Here is a 23,790-nt window from a genome sequence, read left to right as displayed (position 1 = left end):
AAGCAGACTCTCAGATTTGTATATTCAGCCCTCATCTAGTTCCTGAGTATGAATCCTCATCGCAAATTTTCAATTGGATATTTTGAACTGGTTGTCTCATAGATATCTCAAACTCAACATGTATGGAACACAACTCATCTCCCTCCCCCCCTCCAAACCTATCCCTCTTCCAGACTCTGTTTTCTCTCATGTGCTACCATAATCATTCCAGTCACCCAAATTTGAAACTTTCCACTCCTTCATTCCATATTTCCAATCAGTTGCCAAATCTTACCTTGATTTTCATATTGGTTTCCAAATCAGAAGTACTCTCTCTATTTGCTTAGTTGCCATCTGTGTTCAGGGCACTCCTCATCTCACCCCGTGTTCTCCAATTGGTCTATATGTCTTAAATTTCCCTACTATACTCCATCCTTTACATTGATGGCAGAATTATCTTCCTAAAAGACAGGTCTAATCATGTCAGTCTCGTAGCAGTCAATAAACATTTTAAAGTATTTATTATATGTTCCAATAAGTGCTGGGAGTGTAAAAAAAAAAAACAACAACAACAACAACAATCATTATCCTTGAGGAACTCACAACCTTTATTTTATTAAAAAAATTAAACTTTTTGTTTTCAAAACATATGCATAGTTCTCAATATTCCCCCTTGCAAAACTCTGTTCCAATTTTTTCCCTCCCTTCCCCCACTTTCTCCTCTAGACAGTAAGTACTCCAATACATGTTAAACATGTATAATTTTTCTATAAAGATTTCTGCAATTATCATGCTGCACAAGAAAAATCAAATCAAAAAGGAAAAAATGAGAAAGAAAACAAAAAGCAAGCAAACAATGATTTAAAAAAAGATGAAAATACTATGTTGTTATCCACACTCGGTTCCCACAGTCCTCTCTCTGAATGCAGTTGTCTCTGTCCATCACAAGATTATTGGAACTGGTCTGAATCACTTCATTGTTGAAAAGAGCCACATCCATCAGACTGGATTATCGTATAACCTTCTTATTGCTATGTACAATGATCTCCTGGTTCTGCTCACTTCACTCAGCATCAGTTCATGTACGTCTCTCCAGGCCTTTCTGAAATCATCCTGCTGACTATTTCTTATACAACAATAATAGTCCATATTCTTAATATTCCTAATGAGAGAGATAACATATACTCAATAAACTCCAGGTTCCTATTACTCCATGATCAAATATAGATTGTTCTGTTATTTAAACTACTATTTAAACTAAACTAAAGAGATGCCCATCAATTAGGGAATTGTTGAACAGATTGTGGTATATGAATGTAATCGTATACCATTGTGCTATAAGAAATGATGAGCAGACAGATTTCAGAAAAATCTGGAAAGATTTACATGAACTGATGCTGAGTGAAGTGAGCAGAACCAGGAGAACATTGTACACAGTAATAACAAAATTTTTCCTTTTTGATATGATTGTTCTTTTTTTGTTAAAATTTTTGTTTACAAAACATATACATGGGTAATTTTTCAGCATTGACCCTTGCAAAATCTTGTGTTCCAAATTTTCCCTCCTTCCCCCCCATCCCTCCCTCCCTAGATGACAGATAATTCAATACATATTAAATATGTTAAAATATATGTTAAATCCAATATATGTATATATATATTTATACAATTATTTTGCTGCACAAGAAAAATCAGATCAAGAAGGAAGAAAAAAACTAAGAAAGAAAACAAAAGGAAGGGAAAGAACAACAGAAAGAGTGAGAATACTATATTGGGGTCTATACCTAGCTCCCATTGTCTTCTCTCTGGGTATAGATGGCTCTCTTCATCACAAGATTATTGGAACTGATCTGAATCATCTCATTCTTGGAAAGAACCACATCCATAAGAATTGATCATCATATAATCTTGTTGCTGCTGTGTACAATTGATCTGATTTTTTTTTTTTGTGCAGCCATACTATCTGCCTCTTGTAAAAGAACTGATGTTATTTGAATATAGACTGGAACACACTATTTTTCATTTTTATTGTCTTTCTTCCTTTTTCCCTTCCTTTCCTTCTTCCCTCTTTCTCCTTTTCTCTCTTTCCTTCTTTTTTCTCTTTCTTTCTCTTCCTTCCTTCTTTTCTTTTCTCTTCATACCTCCCTCCTCTATCCCTTCCTTTCTCCGTCTCTCCCTCCCATTCTCCCTTTTTCCTCTCTCTCTCTCTCTCTCTCTCTCTCTCTCTCTCTCTCTCTCTCTCTCTCTCTCTCTCTCTCTCTCTCTTTTTCTCTCTCTCCTTAAATTGACTCTGTTTTATATGTCCTTGAATATTTCCCTGCTTTCTCCTATGTAAACCTTAAGGGAAGGGACTGCTTTATGTTTCTCTTTGTATCCTCAGAGTCTACTACAATTCCTACCATAGAATCAGTATTTAATCAATGTTTCTTGATTGACTGAAACACTCTGCTCAACTTATAGATTTCATATTGAAATGTTTCACTGGATTTCTGGCTTGGGGAAACTAGTGGTTTATAGGGTATAAAACATTAAGATGGAAGGGGGGATAAAAAACCAGGGCTGAGCTACCCTTGAGGATTCTTAATTATTTCCAATTTTTACTTGCTCAGTCAGAGAGTTTGAGATATCTGGGCAAGGAAGAAAAAATAGAAATAAGGAAAACAAACTATAGGAAAAAAAAGATCAGATGTTTAAGCCTGGAGAGGCAGGATACCTCTCTGAGCCTGTCATCACTACCTCTACTAGAATGCATTGTGGGAAACTTTGTGGGTAAAGCTGAGCTTGATAAGTTAGTGGAATAGGCAATGGACCTTGGCTTTAACAGCATAAGATCTGAGGGAAGAAGAAAAATCTCATCACCAAATACTCCCCAACAATATCACACTTTTAGCAATTTATATGCTTGTGGTGAACATTTCCCATTCCTGATTCCCTCTTTTGAAATGAAAAGAATCTCTGAGAGTAAATGATACCCTAAATCCCTAACTCCTAAATATTAATTTTTTCTCCAAATAATTTTCCTGGAATGGAGAGGGTAACAGAGCATGTCTGTAGCCTGGATGGAGCTGGGGAAAGGAAGCAATCCATGACATTGAAGGATTGATCTTGAGAAAGGCAAGATCACACACACACAAAAGGGGAGGAGGTGACAAAGATAAACATGACTGCCCTCCCCGATTTTATTTCTGGAATTGGAAGAGTAGGCTATTCTTGGGAACTCATAATGTAAAACTGTGCAATTTTTTCTAGCAGACTTGTATTTAGGTATAATAAGAACATCATTTACAATTGCCCAAACCTCTGGGGATTAACAGCTCATGTGAAGCAATAGCTGGCCAGAGTTTAGGCCTCCATATGTAATCACTGATAGATGATATCCCATCCAAGCTCATAAATAACTACTATATACATTTTCTTCCTTGCTCTCCATTAGAATTTCTTAGCCTGAGGTCCAAGGATTATGAGTAGATTTAAGAGATCTGTGAATTTGGATGGGGAAAAATATTGCATCTTTATTTTCACTAATCTCTGCTTTAAATTTAGCATTCCTTCCATTATGAATAAAAGTAAAATTATTTTGAGGAAATGTCCACAAAGCTTCACTAGATTGCCAAAGGGAGCCATGACACAAAGGAGCTTATGAATCACTACATTAAAGTTTCCCCATATCTTTGATATAGACCTAAAAATTTTCCTCTCTTTGTCTTCATCTTCTTTATCTACATAGCTCAGAATACTTTATTTTTTTTGTTTTTCTTTAATTTTTTAAAAATTCTTTTTAGCTCAGAATCCTTTAGATGATTATCAGGAAAGTTTCATTTTTCTTTTCTTTTCTTTTCTTTTCTTTTCTTTTTTTTTTACAATAAGCTTAGGAAGAAGAAAAGGCAGATTTCCATTCATTGAAAAAAAAATTAATTGGAAAAAAAAAGGATAATGTTGGGAAGAACAGGGCCAAGAAGGCTCAAATTATAATTCAGCCCTCATTTTCTACCCACTTACTCTTTCTATTCTGGTGCAATCAATCAATTGATCAGCTATTATGCCTATAATGTTCCAGGTGATGTGATCAGCACTGGGGATAAAATACAAAAGTAAAACAGCCCAGTTTTCATCTGTACATCCAATGTAGCCATGCCTGCAACAAAGTTGATACATGGGATAGATAAAAGCGATAGGGAATAATTTCTCTGAAATTCTCTGATGTTCATTCATTAGGCTGTGCCTAATTACGGTTCTGGTGTTGTGTGGAGCAATATCTATTAACCTAGGGCAAGAATAAAAATATGCACTTCAGAAAGTGACTTGGGGGTACTTATCACCTAGGTGACCATGATGGGTGGCCTCTGTGGGCCTTCTTCATCTACAAAATAAATTATGTCCCTTCCATTGCTAGATTTGTGGTTGTATGCATACGGAGTAATATCTGCCTCCTAGGAAATAGAGAAATCACACAATATTCCAGGAATATGAATTGGATTGGATAGTAAAAAAAAAAAAAAATGAGGGAGAAACATCGCTAAAGGTCAGTAGCCAGAATTGCAGCATAAATCTGAAGACCCCAGAGGGGTCATTACCTGTCTGTAATACCCAGCATGTCTTGTTGCAAAGTGTTATTAGCACTTTCTGGTGAGTATAATTTTTTTAGAAAAGTTTCTCCACTTTCTCTCATAATCAAGAGAATTCCAATGGAATGAACAAGATCTGAGTTTTATTTCATTTAATTTTATTTTTTTGCTTGCCAAGCATCCCTATTTATAGCTTCCAAAAACTGGTAGGTTTGGAGGAACAGAGCACTTCAAAATTCCTCTGGGAAGCCATTGTTTTTCCCAGCTTTTCCTTGAATTCCTGATTCCCATGAGGATAGAGGGGAGGAAAGAAGAAGAACATCCAAAAGCTGTCTTATTTCATTCAATCTATGCTTGCAGGACAGAAAGGTGGGGAACTATTCTTAAAGAGTAGCATTGACATGCAGGGATTGCAATCATAGGACAAGGATGAATGCTAAAGGGGGTAATGTTTGAACTTCATAGGGAGATGCTACAATCTCCCACACAACCATTAACTCCACAGCTGAGTTAGCTGCTCAGACATGCAGCAAGCTCTACACTCCCATCCTGGTCTCCAAGTCACTTAGGGCTTAAACTTATGTTGTATTTTTTTAAATATGGGACACTGTTCCATCATCTATGGAGCAAGACACTGGGGTAATCAAAATCATCAAAACTGGGATATTTTCTAACTTGTTTAATATAATTACTATCCTAACTCTGCAAAGGGAAGCTTATGGCTGGGCAATTGGGACAATGCTCAATGAAGAGTCAGTTGAGTGTTAGGCTAAATCCCTATCCATCAAATAGGGTTTTACTAGTTCACAATGTATAATCTCAACTTCTTCTGCAAAGCATAATGGTATCATCAGTTTCAAGCTGGAAGGATTCTGAAATGTCTTTGAGTTTAACTGATTAATTTTACAGGTGAGGAAACTCAAGTGGATATCTACTAAGGGTCTAAGGTAGGATTCAAACTCAAATCTTCCTGACTCCCAAGTTCAGTGCTCTACTACATTGATGTCAAAGGGAAAACTGGTTTCATCAAAGAACCTCTTTCCATTTAGACTTTACCTATTGCTGAAAACTCACAGGAGGAAATTTTATTGTGTATATTCTCTTTGACCTTCTTTCCTAGAGAGGAAGAGGAAGTCCTAAGGCAATAGCACAAAAGACTAGGAAGGCCACTTGCTTGGATTCCAGGAACGATCAATGTTTTTTTCCCAGGATGATGATGATTCTTTATTCATCTATCTGATCCAAGCCATCCATGATGAATTACCAGCATTAATCTCTCTAACAATATCAGGCTTCAGAACTTGTGGGCCATATGTTCATGTCACCGCCTTCAGTAAATAGATATTCTAAATATGCATCGATCTGGCACGTTTCATGATTATTTATCAAAATGTTCCCTTGTCTCTTCACTCTCCTATTAATAACAATAATAAAGAATAATGCTTGGTGCCAACCAGGCAAGGAGATTCCCAACTCCACATTTAGGTTGCAAGCTTAATGAAGGTTATTTGTAACCATTAGGAAAAGAAAGAGAGCAAGAAAGGCAGTTTTTGTGGAGGACAGAATTCTGTCTCTTTTATGACCCTGTCCACCACCAAAGCTTAATACAAGAGAGGAAGAAATTCAGCTTAGCTTGATATGGTTCCAGCAAGAAATCCTTTTTTTTTTTTTTTCAGTGACGAAGGGTGGAATGAACGTTATTTATTTGGGGAGTCCTGGGTGTTCCACTGTTAAATCATGTGCACGCCACATTTGTGCTCCTATTCCCTCCTCCTTCGCCTATTCCAGAGAAGAAATTTAAGACCTTTTTCTTCTCTCTCTCCCCAAATAATTTCCTTTTTGACTGCCACAGTCAACAACAGTCATCCTGAACTTCTGAAACTTTGGGAGGAATTGTAACTTGAAGATAGCATGTCTAATATTTGAAACCACAAATTATGGTAATATTTACCCATTTGGATGCTCTAAAGGATAGAGATTTGTTTTTCCTACATTTTTGCAAAGGAGAAAACTAATACATGCTTCCCAGGGTTTTTCTAAACATACCAATACGTTTTCACAACAGGTAGCAAGGGTGGGATGTCTTTTTTGACAGTTTCTTTAATGCAATTTTAATTCCTAGCATTGGTACATTCAAAATTTTTTTTAGTCTATGTTTCTTTTGGAGGTTTTGGAGACTAGATCAATATAAAAGAACAGGTGTTTTGCTGTAGCTCTGAATGAATTCCATTTTGGAGTGTCTTTGTGGAAAAATAGACTAAATTCTAAACATTCTAACTCTCTCTGGTACAAGTCTGAGCTAGTTCCTGATACGATGGACCTACTATCATAAGTACTTTCTATCTCTTGAAATTATTTTGCATTTGCTTTGTATTTATTTTCTTGTATTTTACACACACACACACACACACACACACACACACACACACACACAAATTTACAGTGGAATATAAGCTCCTTGAAGACAGAGATTGTCTTGTTTTTGTTCTCCATGTCATCTATCAGCAGAGAAGTTATCTCTTCCCACCAGGCTTCATATTGTTGTTCCCTTTGGTTACTAGCATTCTCCCTATTGAAATTGCTTTCTATAATATCTCATAGGAGCTACTTTCCCAATTCCTACTAGTATTGACAGAACTAGATCCACAGGGGATAAATGACCAGTACTATTCTTTCTCAGTTCTAGGAAAAACCCTGGGGAGTCATTGAAATTTCTATTATATCTCACATGAGCCCCCATGGGAGTATTTCCTGTTAACTATCAGCCAAAGTTAACTAGCTTTTAGAAAAGGCATTTGTTGTACAGTTATAGCAAGGACATTTGTTGAAACATCTCTTTTAAAAAGGTCATAATGACCCCTTACACATATAAGGGAAGAATGGACTCAATTGAGAGATCATATATGGTCAAAGGATAAATTTCGCAACTCCAAGTTATTGGAGTCCTCATAAAATGCCCCTTATTTGTATTTCCCTGCTGATCTCAGAAGATCCTGAAGCTATCTTTCTTTAGCATACCTACTTTGATCTCAATGTACTTCTCGGTTTCTAATGTAGCTGTTACCATTCGTCATTACTATTTGGGGGTTACTGCTCCAATAACAATGGGAATCCAGATATTTTGACCTTTCAAAGTTCATAAAATTTTCACCTTGTCAATGGGGAACAGGGAAAAAGAGGAGGCGGGAAACTCATATTTCTCTCTCTTCAAGGACAATTTCCTCTTAGAAATTCTTTGCTTCTGGATTTGATCACTATTCAACTGGCCTGCTCCTAAAATGGTCAAATTCCTGGTTAGATATCCTGTTTTATCCATAATCCCCTAGAGCATGACTGATTCTTTTCAACCAATCATAAGTTACTTCCTATGTAGCATCATCTGTTTTTATCCAATGACCCAGTCCCTACGACTTTTTCAAATCAATTAAAGACTTATTCATACCAAGTTCATTTTTTTATTAATTAATCAAAGCTAAAATCTATAATTAATTGGGTATACACACCTTATGTTTTGCATAATCCTTTCAATAGAATGTAAACTTCTTGAGCATGGGGACTAATCTGCTTTTGTCTTACATCCCTATTGCCGCACAATGCTTAGAACATAGTAGGTGCTTGTTGGATTGAATCAAATAATAAATCACAATCTTGTTCTTTCATCTGGTTTTACTCCTAGAACATCTTTAGAAACAAAAAGAAATCATGGACAAAATTGTGCTTAGAAAAATCTGACTTTCAAAAGAGAAGCATTAAGGTGGATTCATAACATTTGCCTCCCAATTGCTTTAATGTTTAGCTTGATTCTCTTTATCTAAAGGAAAAAAAGCCAAATGTAGAGGGGAGTTTAGGACAGAAGGACAGAAAGAAACAGAGCTATAAAGACAGAGGCTATTCTGCTTGTGCTCATCTTTATTTCCCGGATTTAAATTAGCAAAATATTTATATTAGATGGGTTTTCTCGGGGAAGTTTTCAGTTTCACCTCAAGGTGGTCTTTCTGACAGGTGGTCTTCAAATACATGTATGTTCTCTTGCCCAGTGTAGGTTTTATGGTGTGTGGGAAGTATGTGCAATTATGCATAATTTATGTAAAAACATGCAAACGAGTCACCAAAGAGATGATTCAGGAAGTCCAGCGCTGATTCCTCCCACCTTCAACTAAAACCCCCCAACAGGGACTTGGCTGCTGAACGTTCCACTGGGCTGATCTATGTCACATACAAACCAGCAGCCCACACACAGTTCCTGTCTAAAATATTATTTATGATTCCCCACTTCCTTTTGAACTACTCTGTGAGCAGTAAAAAGCATGAAATTCATAAACAAGGAAGAAACCTCCTACGGTAGATTTCCTACTCTGTCTTTGCCTCAGAATAAATGGAAAACCCCCAGTGAGTCTCTTGGTACTTTATTTTGTTCACCTGTAAAATATTCTGTAACTATGATACTTTCACAGATTAGCAATCTCATTAATACTAGTATATCCTCTAATGATTTGGGGTTGCAGCTTCTCCATCTCTGTTCATATTGTATGATGCTTAATCAAGTCTTCTTCCACTGGGGGAGCCATTCAAAGTACATGAAAACCACCTCTACATCTTGCTATCTCATGGGTGATAATGGAGCTTGTTGACTGTCTCACTCACTATATGACGGTTAGTTCCACTTTCCTTTTTCAATTACCATTCCTTTGATAGCTTTTATGTAGTTTCTTTTTTCACAATTCTTTAAAGAAATTAAAGGCTATACTTTTATTTCCAAGTTATTGTTGTTGAAGAGTTGACTTAGGGCAATCCCTTTAATTTGTTTGGGTGAAAAGTACTGCCTAATGACAAACATTTTGGAGAAATGCAACAACATTCGGTGAGAGGCTCCCCAAAAGTTCAGACTTTTTGACTCGATTTTGTAGATGAAACTTTATTCTAAAAAAGAAAAATAGGATCAAACTTCTGTAGAACCATTCATATTCTCTCTATTTGTGACAGCAAACAAATTGGAAACAACCCACATGTCCAACATTTGGTGAATAGCTGAATATATTATGATATGTTAATGGAATGGACTATAATGGTGCCTCAAAAATAAATGTGATGTAGATAAGAAAAAATGGAAAGAGCTGGATGAAGTGCATAATAGAACCACAATCATATGCAGCTTGACTACCACTGTATAAATACATAGACAATTGTATATGCATGTGCATATATAACAAACGCACATGTTTACATCTCTTTTGCATAACTTTTCCCCCTAAAAATAAAATATCATAAGAAAAAAGAAGATAAACACAGCAGTTCTAGACCCAAAGAACAATTGGTCACTTTCAGATTCCCTGACAAAAAAAAAAAGTATTTTTTTGCCTTTCTTTGTATTCTTAGTGTTTGGTACATAGTAAGTGCTAAATAAATGCTTGTTGACTGATTAGATATTATTCCAAAAACATGTCCTGGAGCAAAGTCTGCTTTTGGTGTGATTATAGTTAATTTGGGCCTCTTTATGTAGTCTATTCACTCAGTGATAGACCAGGGTTTCCAGAGACCACATTGATGAGATCAGGCCCCAGTAGTTTTAAGTGTTAGGGTTCCTTTGAGCTCTGGTTTCCAGGGTCTAAAAACCATTATTTTGATCTTAGGGTAGAGAAATGGCCCAGGTTTATAATTTCCACCAACTAGCCCCATCTTTTCATCTCTATGAATGTACCATTTCTTAGTCATCAAGAAGCCCAGGCCATATACCCACAGAAGCCTGGGAGCCACAAATACCACAAGCTCAATAACAGAGAATGATGGCTCAAGAGATCATCAAAGCAACACCCAGAAATTACGTACACTTTGGGCCCCAACTCTATCCTGCCCATCCATGCCCACTGCTCCCTGGCTCTTCCCCCCTTGACTTTATGAGATCATGGTTATGTTTCAAAATATACCAGCAGCTTTCCCATTACTGGGGTTGAGGGAGGTTCCAAGATACTTTTGGAAAGTATCCTGGCCATGAATGTCCTGGGAAGAAGTTCTGGAGGATCCAGCCAAGCTCGGGATAGCTGCATCCAGCAGCCACAAGAGGGTAGAAATCTTTCCAGACAGGGTGTCATGACTAGAAGGCTCTCATCTACTTGCCTGTTGCCTAGTGCCTCACTCCATTCTCTCCACCATACTGATGCCATCCTCTTGGGCAGAGCAAGGAGCTAAACATCTCTTTTGAAGGGATAGCCACAAGGGAGTATTCCATGGCTGGGGTGCTGAGCCTGAATTTATAATCTAGTCCCAAGTTGTTGTTGATTACTTGTCTAAGCACATCTGACTCTTTGGATAGTATGATTCATGGGGTTTTCTTGGCAAAGACACTGGAGTTGTTTGCCCTTTTCTTCTCTAATAGATTTAAAGCAAACAGGGTTAAGTGACTTGCCCAGGATCACATAGCTAGTAAGTGTCTGAGGCCACATTTGAATTCAGATCTTTCTGATTCTAGGTCTGACACCATCTGTCTGCCTCCTGGTCCTAATTTCCACCTCTAAACATCATAGCGCTGATTTTCACTGGTCTATCTAGTAGGAATACAGAGCTGATTTCAATAGAAATTATCCATATTTAATGTAATATTTCAATAGAAATAATTCTCAGATCTCAATAATAATAGCAATCATTAAGATTTACATAGTGCTTTAAAATTTCCAAAGTGCTCTACAATTATCATCTCATTTAATTCTCACAACAATCTGGGGAGGTTCTAGTATTACCCTCATTTTAGAGATGGAGAAACTGAGGTAAATACTAATTCAGTTTTGAGCCCAGGTTCATGGGTTTCAACTCAGGTTTTCTTAATTCTAGGTCCAATAGTCTATCCATTGTATCTTCCAGCTGCTTCATCATTGTACTTTCTAAGCAAAGAGATGGAACATTTGAGTCATTCAACCTTAAGAACTGTAGAAATTGACTGATGGTTCTCCTAAGCAAAGGAGTCCAGAATTGAGCTCTGTATTATTTCTGATGCCCAACATTCTACACTCCCTCTGTCAGGATGAAGAATTAGGAACATCCTTATCCAGGAGAACTGAAGTAGACAGCTCTAGACTAGAGGGAAAACACACGTTTAGCCTCATTTTCTCATCCAATTCCAGAATGTGCCATGGGTGACTTTGCGAGCAGCATAAGCCATAATCCCAACATTGAGCCAACATTGATGCTCATAAACTCCCCCAGTCTATGACACTCATACACACTCAGCACAAACACAAGATCCGGTTCATAATGCCATGAGAGCTGTCATATTCCTCCCTCTCTCACCAGTTTTATCTTCCCGCCCTCTGCTCACCACTAAGCTTTGGCTGGGATGACCAAAGGGAGGAAGGGAATGATCTCTTCCCAAGTACCTCCTATGCTCCAGGCTTTGTGCTTTACAAATATAATTTCATTTGATCCCAGATGGGGCAAGGTAGCACAGTGGAAAAAGTCAGATGGCTCTTGAGTTTGTATAACTTTGCTGATTAGTAGAACTGCTCATGTGTTCTACCGAAAAGCTAAAATCACGGGAGACTACATGGCTCTCTGTTTTCTTTGAAAAAAGTCCCCACTGGTTTTATTAGTCTTCGGGTTATGATCATTGCCTTTGAGCCCATGCTGAGGCAGCTAGGGTGGTACAGTGGATGCAGTGACAGGACTGGAACCAGGAAGACTCATCTTGCTGAATACAAATCCAGCCTCAGACACTTTCTAGCTGGGCAAGTCCCTGAACCTTGTTTGCCTCAGTTTCCTCATCTGTCAAATGAATTTGGGAACCAGGAAATGGCAAACCAGTCCAATATCTTGGCCAAAAAAAAAAAAACAAAACCCTCAAATGGGACATGAAGAGTCAGACAAAACTGAAAAAATGACTGAACCACAAATAAAGCCATGGTGAAGGGCCAGGCAAGCTTTAATCCATCCAAACTAAATTCTGGACCTCTAGCCTAATATTCCATGCAGAGTGGATCTCAACAGTAGACCCAGAAAATATTACAGCTATGACACACTCCAGTCAAAAATTCCTCCCTCCTCAGTCTGATTTAGTGTCTGCCATCTTTAATATTAGCATTGCCACCCAAAATTGGGCATTGTTTTATAGGAGGGATATAACATCTGATTAATCATCAAGAAGCACTTATTAAGCATCTGATGTGTATAAGGAATGGTTTACAAAGAACAAACAGTTCCTGCCTTCAAGGCACTCATATTCTATTTCAAGGATAAAACATAAAACTCAGTGCAAGCTTATTTTAGGAGGGAGAGTACAAAGAGCTAAGGAAATCAGAAAAAAGTGTTTGAGTCGAGCCTTGAAAGAAGCAAGAGATCTTACTAATCAAAGGTGACAAGAGAGTGGATTCCATCCAAGCCTGGGTGATAACCTGTAAAAATAATATGGAACTAGAAGGCAGGAGGAAGAGGCTAAACCCAATCTGAGAAACAGCAAATAGGCTATTTTGCTGGCAATGTAAGAGAATCTGAAAGGAAGTGATTAGCTTATCTGGTGAGCTCAATGACATTTACTGAGAAATGGGGTTTTAGAGAGGTAGAAAATAGGATGATAGAGAAGTAGAAAATAGGATGATAAGGCCAGAAGAGTGAGCATTCTCCAGGATAGGGGATGTGCTCTAGAGGAGGAGGTCCTGGCTAGGTAGGCTTGCAACCTAAAGGCACTATAATAAAATCAAGCTGGAAGGAGGTACCAAAAATGTAGGGTAGCAGAAAAGTAGAGAAATGATGGGGCCGCCATATTTGAATTTCACCTACAATGCAATTCTTGCTGTTTTCACACAAATGAAGGAATGAATTAAATTAAATAAGCTAATAAGAGACATTATTTATTAATTATTTACCATATTTAATATGGTAATATAATAAGTTCTGTGGACACAAATACAAAACACATACAGTTTCTGCCTTCATGGAGTTAAATTCTAAAAGGAAGAGATAACATAAAAGGGAGTAATTGGAATATTATCTCCCATTTTATAGATGTGAACATTGATATTTAGAGCACTTGAGTAACTTGAACTTGAGGTCTCACATACCCCAGAACTAGAATTCAAAATCAGATCTTTTGATTTCTAAGTCCAATATTTTTGCTAGTGCACACTGCCTCTTACTGTTAGAAAGTTCCATTTGCTACATCATTACCATCCCAGATGCCATCCATTCCCCCACCGTCCCCATGAAATTAAACCCCTCAAATCAGCAAGTTCACTTGTGTCTGCACTTATCTTGATATCAAAGTTTCTGGAGGGCAAAGGGCAAATCTTTGATATTCACTAGAGCATCTGACAAATGATGGTCACTCATTTAACCCAGCCTTCTATCCAACCAGCCAGCCATCAATCAAAAAAGTCTTTCTTTTGATAATTCTTATAGCCAGGAGTGGTGGCAATTATCTGGATGGCTCAGGTCATAATCCCACTTTGGGCCAATCACTGAGTTCCTGGCCTTAATGATCTCAGTACCTACAGGCAGCTATCATAAGACTGGACGGTCATCTCTGCCAGTCACTTGTCATCTGGGTAATTGCTTCAACCACTTCTGTGGGATACAAATAGATACCAGACCTCTGTTCTATTTTACCCATTATTCTTAGGGGTCTGGATGTCACACCCCCACTTTTCTACCCTCCAAATAAATGAAAAGAGAACTGAAAGCCCAAAATGTCATATCCGATGAAACCCTTGGAGTAGACTTGGGGTCAAGGACTCAATAGAGGGTTTTCTCATTTCCTGGCTATCAAGAGTGCCGTTGCTTTTATTGGCTGGGTAAAATTTGGTCTGGGAGTGATAAAACAACACAGCCAAGTCTATACAAAATCCTGAAATATTCTCAACGCTGGGATTCCATTCTCACTGGCTGTTTTCTCCTCAGGGGTCTTGACTATCAGGTAATATCCTGTAACTGCAAATAGATTTCAGGAAAAGATTGATTTGATTTTTTATTTAATCAATAGGGCTCAAATGCAGTTTTGATTTACTGGTTTTCTAGGCTCCTTCTGAATTTATATTAGGACAGAGGATTACAGGAAGTAAAGGCTGTCACTACTAATGGATGCCACAACTCAGAACTGTGGCTGCAGTAGTTTTTTTTTTTTCTTTCTTTCTTTCTTTCTCCCTTCTGTCTGTAAAAACTTTCATCTCTCCCAGTCTTTCATGTTTATACAACATGGGAAGGCTTTCCACCAAGTCAATATTATTGCCAAAGATTTTGCTCCCAAATAGATCAATTCTGTGTGTGTGTGTGTGTGTGTGTGCGCGCGCCCGCGCGTGTGTATGTATTACCTTTCAAAACAAATGCTGAGTACTTTATAGAATTCCTGAACAAAAGACCAAAACAAGAATATGGTACCTTTTTCTTTTTTCTTTACTAACTGGGTGTGGTTTTCCAAAAATTTCTCCAGATTTCGCATAATAGGAGTGGTTCTCTGAGTGTTCACAGATTCCTAATATAGTGGCAAATGCTATTTTAAACTTTTCCAAGCAAGAATGGAATGGAGATATACAGGACTGACTCACTTTAAAGATTATTTTAGAGGCAGGATGTGATAGGGGAGCAGCTACTGGATGTGGAATGCCAAGCCCTTGACTAGTCTAACAAGGGACTGTAGTAGGAAAACCATTTCATCTAATTTAGTCATTTTCCTAATTGATAAAAAAAAAATAAAATAAAGAAATTCTGCATGGACTAGGGAGAGAGTTCAGAAGACTCTACCTAAATAATCAGCCTCTTTTGATCAATCTGCCTTCCCTCAGTAAGGAAAAGATTACTCTCTCCTGAAGCTGTTCCATCCCATTTGGGGATAACTCTAATTGTGAGAAGTGTTTTATATACATAATTTTTAAGACCCTGTTGTTGATCTGATGATGGAGAAAAGGAGGAAGTCTTTTTGTTGGGGTCTTATTCACTCCATCACCACTGAGGCACATCAGGGTTTTGTATCCAGAGGGGCACCCACACAGCTACAATTCTCATTCTCTCTGGATCCTAGGTAAAATCTTTGTGCAGGAGATTGCACTCCTACTACCCACTACTTTAGCTTTTCTACCAATGTATTTCCTTTTTACATAGATCTGAAAATCTGCTACTTCTCTGTGCCTGCCTTCCTTTGTTCACTCCTTCTTTCTTTTCTTCCTTCCTTCCTTCCTTCCTTTCTTCTTTCCTTCCTTCCTCTCTTTCTCCTTGTCTCCCTGATTCCCTTCCTCTTGTTCTCCCTCTTTTCCTTAATTCCTTCCTTCTTTCCTCCTCTCTTTTCCTATTCCCTCTTCTCTTTTCCCTGCCTCTCTTCCTCTTTTTCTCTATTCCTTCCCCTTTTCTTTTCTTCTCTTCATCTCTTCCTCTTTCATTCCTCTCTTTTTACTTCCTTTCTTCACTCAAAATCCCTAGTTTTGCCTTCCTCCTATCCTACCTTTCAAATAAAAAAAAAAGAACATTTAAAACAAGTTGCAACAAATATGCATATTCAACTTTTTTTAATCCTCACATTGGTCCATGTCTGACAAAATATGTCTTTTGTGTGTCTTGGGAACATCGACTCTCTCTGAGAGATGGAATATGCTCTTACTAGCCCTCACTGGGAACATCCCATCCTTGACCTGCCATTTCTTAAATTTTAGGGCACCATGTGGACATCTGCATCCCATTTTCAGTTGCCATTGTCTTATTCAGTCATTTGCTCTGAGGATCAAGTAAGATCATGCATGTAAGTCCTCTATAGGCTTCAGCCATTACCATTGTGCAGGCTTTAAAAACCTTTTCCAGGCCCTTGGCTGTTATAAACCGAACTTTGGAAGCATGGAGCATCATTCTCAGTAGAGGAACATTTTGTAATTTCTCATAAAGTTTCTCTTTTTATAAGGTGACAATATCATCTCATTTTTGCCTTGATGATTTCATAATGATGAATATTAATAATGGCTCCAGGTGCTGTCTCTTCTCTAGGAGGATTGTCATGTGGGTACTTTGGCTAAAGGCACATTTGGAGATTTCTGAGCAGGCTGAAAATGAGAATGTAATGAAAAAACCAATATAGGGGAAGGAGGGTGACAGGGAGAACAGGACGACAATGGGTGTGGATATAGGAGTCTTACAAGTGATTCTGTTTTCTTGGAGTCAAATTCTGGGAGGATCCCTTAATCATCTGAGCTGAGTTTTAACCTCAAGGAGTTTAGCATAGAACACATGGAGGGGAAAATATTCATTATTGGAATGATTGAAAATAAGGAGACCCCATGAGTGCCATGAAACATTTCAAACATACTCCCCTTTCCAGTGACTGATGCTTTCAGAATATTTGCATATCGACTTCATATCGACAGACATATAACTGGACCCTCTTCTTTTTCCTTCCCCATCCTGTGCCTTCATTTCAGTGTCTCTGATCACCATGGATTCCAAGCTTATCCAAACCATAATCCAAGGTGCCATTCTCTAGTATCCCCACACTCCATTCATTTCCTATCTCTCTATCTCTGCTTCCTTTGTCCCTCTGACTGCTCTATAATTATAACAATCTATCATGCTCCCTATCAGTGATCTAAGTCCCTGACCCTCCCCTAGACTGCTAGGTACCCACTCTTATATCCACCACACCTGCTGTATCTTGGCATTCCAATGCCGCACTCTGTATGCTGGTAAATATTTAAAAGCTGGCTTTGGGGGAGAAGGGAAATAGACCCACAACCCACTTTTCAATTTCATCTGCATTATTAATTTTTCCTTCATTGCTTTAAGTCCTTATTTGTAGTGTTTGCCAATTTCTGAGGTATATATGCCTCAAATGAAAATGAGTTGGTTCTGGGACTACACTATCTTCCTATTCCCTATCTCCCCATCCCCTACCAGTCTCCTAGTTCTAATCACATTATATGGTATTAACTGAAACTCAGTGGCTCTATCAACTAAGATATGTCTAGAAGCCAGGAGATAAGTTGGATTTCATTCGGCAGAAATTAATTTCCCATAACTATACCATCTTTGAAGTGGAAACGAGGAAATCGAAGAATTCTGATTGACCTCATTAACAGACCAGACTATATATCTCAACTTGCCTAAATATTGAAAACATTTTCTCTTTATAAAGATCTCCACAAATGGAGTGCTCATGTCTCATCCCTTATTCCCCGGTGACAACCTAGGTAAAGCCCTTTGCAAACCTTGGAGAACTAGACCAGCATTAACTATTATTACTATTACTATCAGGAAGTTCTCTTTTTTTCATCCAAATATTTATTATTTGTTTAAACAAGGCAAGGTTTTTCCTCTCCAATTTTCCCTTAAAAATAAGTAAGTCATTTAAACTAGAGATACATTTAAACCTGAAAAGATAAAAGATTTGTTTTTTAAAAAAAAAGTGTCAGAAGAGTCCATGCTCCATACAGTCTATCAAAGTAATTTTCCTAAAGTGCAGATCTGACCATGTCACCTCCTATGCAACAAACTCCAATTATTCTATATTAAATAAATAAATATATTTAAATGTATTAAATATAAATATAATAAATATATTTAAATAAATAAATATAAATATAATAAATTTATTTAAATAAATAAATATATTGAATTAAAAATCCTCTATTTGGCATTTCTTAACCTAGCCATAACCCATCTTTTCAGTCTTCTAATACCTTAAACACCTTACATATACTCTTCATGTGTCCCTGGCTATCACTAGAGCAAGAAAATCCAGATTGTCTCTGGACATCTTCTTAGTCTATCCCCCATAACTGAAATAGTTTCATTCCTCTTCTCCCGCTCCTGACTTCTCTAGTTTTCTTGAAATGCTGGCTAAAATATCTCCTTGCACAAAAACCTTTTCAAATCCCTCTTAATTCTAGAGCCTTCCCTTTATTGACCATTTTCTATTTGTCCTGTTAAAATGCTGCATTCAACATGCCAGTAAATTTGGAAAAATTAATGATGGTCACTGGATTGGAAAAGATCAGTTTACATCCCAGTCTTAAAGAAGGACAATACCAAGGAATGTTCAAATTACTGAATAATTGTGCTCATTTTACACACTAGCAAGGTTATGCTTAAGATTCTGCAAGCTGAGATTTCACCAATATGTGAAGCTAGAATTACCAGAAGAAGCAGAGGAACTAGAGATCAGACTGCCAGGGAATTAGAAACCAAATTGCCAACATTCTCTAATTTATATAAAAAAACAAGAGTCCTTGAGGAAAAAAGTCTATTTTCTTTAGACTGTTGAAAGTCTATTGGACAGCAAAAGAGATCAAGTTATAAATTAAATCAAATTATAAAGAAATTAATTCAGACTATTCACTAGAAGTTCAAATACTGAAGTTGAAGTTGAAATACCTTGGCCACATAATAAGAAGAGGGGACTCATTGGAAAGATCCTAATGTTGGGAAAGATTGAAGGCAAAAGAAAAAGGGTAAGATAGAGGATGAGATGGATAGATAGCGTCATAGAAGCAATGAACGTGAACTTGGCCAAACTTTGAGAGATAATAAAGGTGCGTTATGGTCCACGGAGTCATGAAGAGTTGGACAGGATTGAATGACTGAACAGTATTTGTCCTCCATAAACAATGATCAGAGGCAGCTAGATGGCATAGGTGATATAGAGCACTAAGCCTGGATCAGGGAGACTGCAAAATCAACTTCACAGGCATGTGACCTTCCCCTGAGACACATATAACACATGAGAATGCATGCCTACATGCTGGGAAAGCTGCCCAGTATTGACTAGCTATGTGATTTTGGGTATCTTCACCTTTTTCTGCCTCAGTTTCCTCATCCATAAGATGGGGATAAAAATAGCACATCTTCCAGAGTTGTTGTGAAGATGAAATGAGATACTTGTAAAGTGCTTAGCATAATACCTGGCTTATAGTAGGTATTTAAAAGTGTTTATTTCTTTCCTTATATAGCTTATTTGTACATAGTTGTTTCAATGTTGTCTCCTTCATTAGATTATAAGGGTAATCTCCTTAAGTCTTTTACCCATTTTGTTGTATCTCTAGCACTTAATAGCTGGCACATAGTAGGTATTTGTTGTTTAGTCGTTTGTTTGTTTGTTTGTTTGTTTTCAGTTGTGACTGACTTATCATGATCCCTTTTGGATATTTTCTTGGCAAAGATACTAGAGGTGTTTGCTATCTACTTCTTCAGCTCATTTTACAGATGAGGAAACTGAGACCAGTTGGACTGAATCACAGAATGCATAAAAGGAAGTCACAGGCCATAAGGATATAAAGTTAAATGGACACTAAGGCCATTAAATGCCAAAAAGGGAAGAAATGTTTTTTATCCTAAAGACAGAAGGAAACCATTGGTATTTCTTGAGCAAGGAAGGGATGAAGAATTTACTAAAAAGAAATTCAGGTATCTCTGAAAAAGCATTTATCTTTACCTCCTGGCTTAGGATATGCTCTGGATTATGGAATCATGATAAGGTTAACCTTCTCCTCTTTTTCAATTGGGCTAATGTGCCAGTGACCAGGCCATTGCCCAAGATGTGTTTTAGGAATGTAAGTTTAATAGAGATACACTCTGGGAGTGCTCTGGCTTTCAAAGACACTTTCAAAGTTCTTTGGGGTCATTTACTGATCAATCTTTTCATATCCTGCCATAAATTTGACTTGTGACCATACACTTTTTAATGTTGTATTTATAAATTAGGAATGAAAATCCAAGGGCAATAAAATGCAAATGACCATTTCTCCATTGCTCTTGTCCCCTAATCTGTTATTGACAGATGCATATGCAGAAGCCAAAGCCAAGAGTCTGACTGAGACTAAAATGTGCCACATTTATTCAGCAGAGGTCGATGTTCTTTAGGGACTCAGAATCTGCCTGGCAAAAGCCAGTCGTCAGGATTCTGCAACCGATGGCCAGCTCCTCACAGCTTCAGACACAAGTTCACTAAGGAGCTGGACAGAAGGTGTTGTCAAGAGCACAGCTGGCCCTCACCTTCTGTGTAAAGTCACCATTACCCAGATGTTCAATGTATCCCGTGGTTAAAACCTCCTGGTGGTTGTGGTCCAGCCCAAGGCATGTGACCTTCCCCTGAGACACATATAACACATGAGAATGCATGCCCACATGCTGGGAAAGCTGCCCAGGTAATTAGACTTCCCAGAGCAGCCCTGCTGTGCCACAGAGATCTCTTGCTTGGCTCACTTCTCTCCCTCCTTCCAATCTATTAAGCAACACAGTCACATCATAAAGGTCAGTCTAACACCAACCCAGAATCCTGGGAGAGTTTTGCTTTTTAAAAGTTAACTACAGGCAGCCTGAGATATAGTGGAGGAGTAAGTGAGAAAGGGATGGAGTAAAAAAGAGAGAGAAGGCAAAGGGGAGAGAAGGGAAGAGGAGTGGTGAGAAAGGGAGAGAGAAAAGAGAAGGAAAAGGACAGAGAGAGAGAAAGGAAGAAAGAAGAAAAAGAGAGAAAGAAAGAGGAGAAAGAAAGAGAGAGAGAGAGAAAGAGAGAGAGAGAGAAAGAGAGAGAGAGAGAGAGAAAGGAGAAATAAAGAAAAAAGGAGAGAAAGGAGAAAGAGGGAGGGAAGAAGGAAAAGAAAGGAAAACGAAAGAAGAAAAGGAAAGGGAAGGGAAAGGAAGGGAAGGGAAGGAAACTGTGGCATAGCAGACACAGTATTAAATCTGGAGTTAGAGGACTTGGATTCACCTTTGTCCTTGATACCAGTGTGACCTTGGGCAGATGGCTTTATTTCTCTGGCCTGCAGATTCCTCAGCCTCTGACACTGATGGCTTTGACTTCCAAGATCCCAACCAGCTATCAGTCTTCTCTCCTATAATCCCTCTCTAGCAGTGCTAGGTTATATCTGAAGGGACATTAGATCATCAAGTCCAAATCCCTCACTTTATAGGATAGTAAACTGAGGCTTTGAGAGTTTAAATGACTTATCTAAGATCCCAGAAATAGCCAGAAGAGCTGGGATTGAACCCAAGGCCTCTGTTTCTAAGTACAGTGACAAGGGAATTTGCTCAATGTTGCACAAGTAGCCACAACAACTTTCATTTATGTTTCACTAAAATGTTTAGAAGTGTTTTCTCCTCAACAAATCCACTTAATAGGAGGTAAGATAGTTATTATCTCCATTCTATAGATGAGAAAGGGGAAGCTTGGAGAGATCAGTTATAAAACTATAAGTGGCAGGGTCAGACCAGATGCTAGATCTTCCAGCATCCAGCCTTTGCCTTCCCTCATATCCCAGGGATCACTGTATATTCTAGGTGTGTCCACACCATCCTCTGCCTTTCTCCTTCCCCAGCTCTGTTGTACTTCACCTTCATACCCACTTACTACATGTTTTGTTTGCATTGCTTCCCCTAGTGCATGTACATTCAGAACCTTGCTTTGCTACTTAGCTCTGGGCTTGGAATCAAGAAGTCATCCTCATGAGTTCAAATCTAGCTTCAAATACCTCCCAGTTATGTGATCCTGGGGAAGTCCCTTAACTCCCTTTGCCTCAGTTTCCTCATGTGTAAAATGAGCTGGAGGAGGAAAAGGCAAACCATTCCAAGATTTTTGTCTAGAAAACCCCCAATGGGGATGACAAAGAGTCGGATATGAATGAAATATCTCAACAAAAAATATTTGGATTGTACACTGGATTTAGTAATACTAGGGTTTAAATCCTCTGTCAGACATTGACTAATTATGTGATCCTAGGCAAATCATTTCACCTCCATGCCTAAAGCAATCTACTAAGTCTTAAATGGGTCACAATCTTCAGTGGAAGTAGTCTTCCTCTCTCCCTGTGTATTTGCCCTTCAACCAAATCCCAAATCTTTTGTGTAGCCTTAGCTCAAGAGGTAGCCTTCCTGATCAGTCAGAGATCACAAACCATTAGACTTAACCTTGGCCTTCACTGAAAGGAGTTAATCTTTAATCGTTCAAAATGACATGCCAAATGGGTCCCGACTTAGAGAAATGTGTAAGTCTTATGCTCCCAGCAGCTGTCTTTCAAGTTTAAAAAAAAAATAGTAATTACAGCTCTGACTGTAATTTAAGGTTTCATAAGGACATTCTAAAAAAGCTCCTAAAAGGTAAAGATTTCTTACAAAACCAAGACGAGGAGAGAAATTAATTTGAGGAAACATCTGCAAAAGTTTTCCTACTCCTTCAGAATTTCAGGAATGTTTATGTAACTGATTCATCTCTGAGCAGATGAAATAAAGTGCTATGAATTATGCAGGGTTCTATAACTGAAAACTGAAGCCCTTTAGATACAATTTAAGCAAAACATTTCAGGGACTGTGGGAACCGTATGGTTCTTGTTAGAAAGTAATGCACAAGGCGGGTTACATTAAACTTTTAGCAGCCATGCATTTTTAACCCATCCTTAAAGAGCATGGAGACCTTTAAGCTGATTATTCAGTTTATTGAAAAATAAAATAGATAAGATGCATCCAGTTTAATATTAAAGAGGAGAAATAATGGGTTTTCATGTGTACCATGATGGCACCTAAATCAAAGAATTGGAATTGAGTGTAATAATATTTATTAAGCACTGCGAGGCATATGGAGGCATGGAGGCGATATAGCTCTCAAAGAATAAATATTCCTGCAGTGGCATTAAAAAAAAAAAAAGACCTATTTCCTCTTGTCTAGAAACTCACAAACTAAGATATATAGGTTCACAACAGCTAAGGCATATGAGCCAGTATCTTTAACCATTGGTCCATGCCCTTGGGTTTAGGATTATAGATTTAATTTGGAAGGGGCCTCAAAGTTGATTACAAGCAACTCCTACATTTTATAATTGAGTAAATTAGGGCCATGAAGTCTCATGCGTAACAAGTGACAGAGGGGGATTTGAACACAGATCCAAATTCAATAGTACTATAACTTACTACTTTAAAGTTCCTTCTTTTTTTCCTACTTTTCCTTTTAGCATCGTATTCTTTCCCCCACTTCAGCTGCCCTTTTTGTTCAGATAACTTCCATAAATTTCTTTCTTTCCCCAACCTTCCTTCTGTGCTCCAGACTCCCCTCTCTGACTTTTTCTTTTTCCTTTCCTTTTCCCTTTCTTTTTTCCTTTCCTTTCCTTTCCTTTCCTTTCCTTTCCTTTCCTTTCCTTTCCTTTCCTTTCCTTTCCTTTCCTTTCCTTTCCTTTCCTTTCCTTTCCTTTCCTTTCCTTTCCTTTCCTTTCCTTTTTCTTTTCCTTTTTCCTTTCTTTTTTTCCTTTCCCCTTTTCCCTTCATTTCTCTTCTCTTTCCTTTCCTTTTTCTTTTCCCTTCCCTTTCCTTT

Source organism: Antechinus flavipes, chromosome 1 (genome assembly GCF_016432865.1).
Source record: "Antechinus flavipes isolate AdamAnt ecotype Samford, QLD, Australia chromosome 1, AdamAnt_v2, whole genome shotgun sequence".
NCBI classification, from domain to species: Eukaryota; Metazoa; Chordata; class Mammalia; order Dasyuromorphia; family Dasyuridae; genus Antechinus; species Antechinus flavipes.
The sequence above is the reverse complement of the archived record's forward strand: the minus strand, read 5'-3'. Positions refer to the sequence as shown.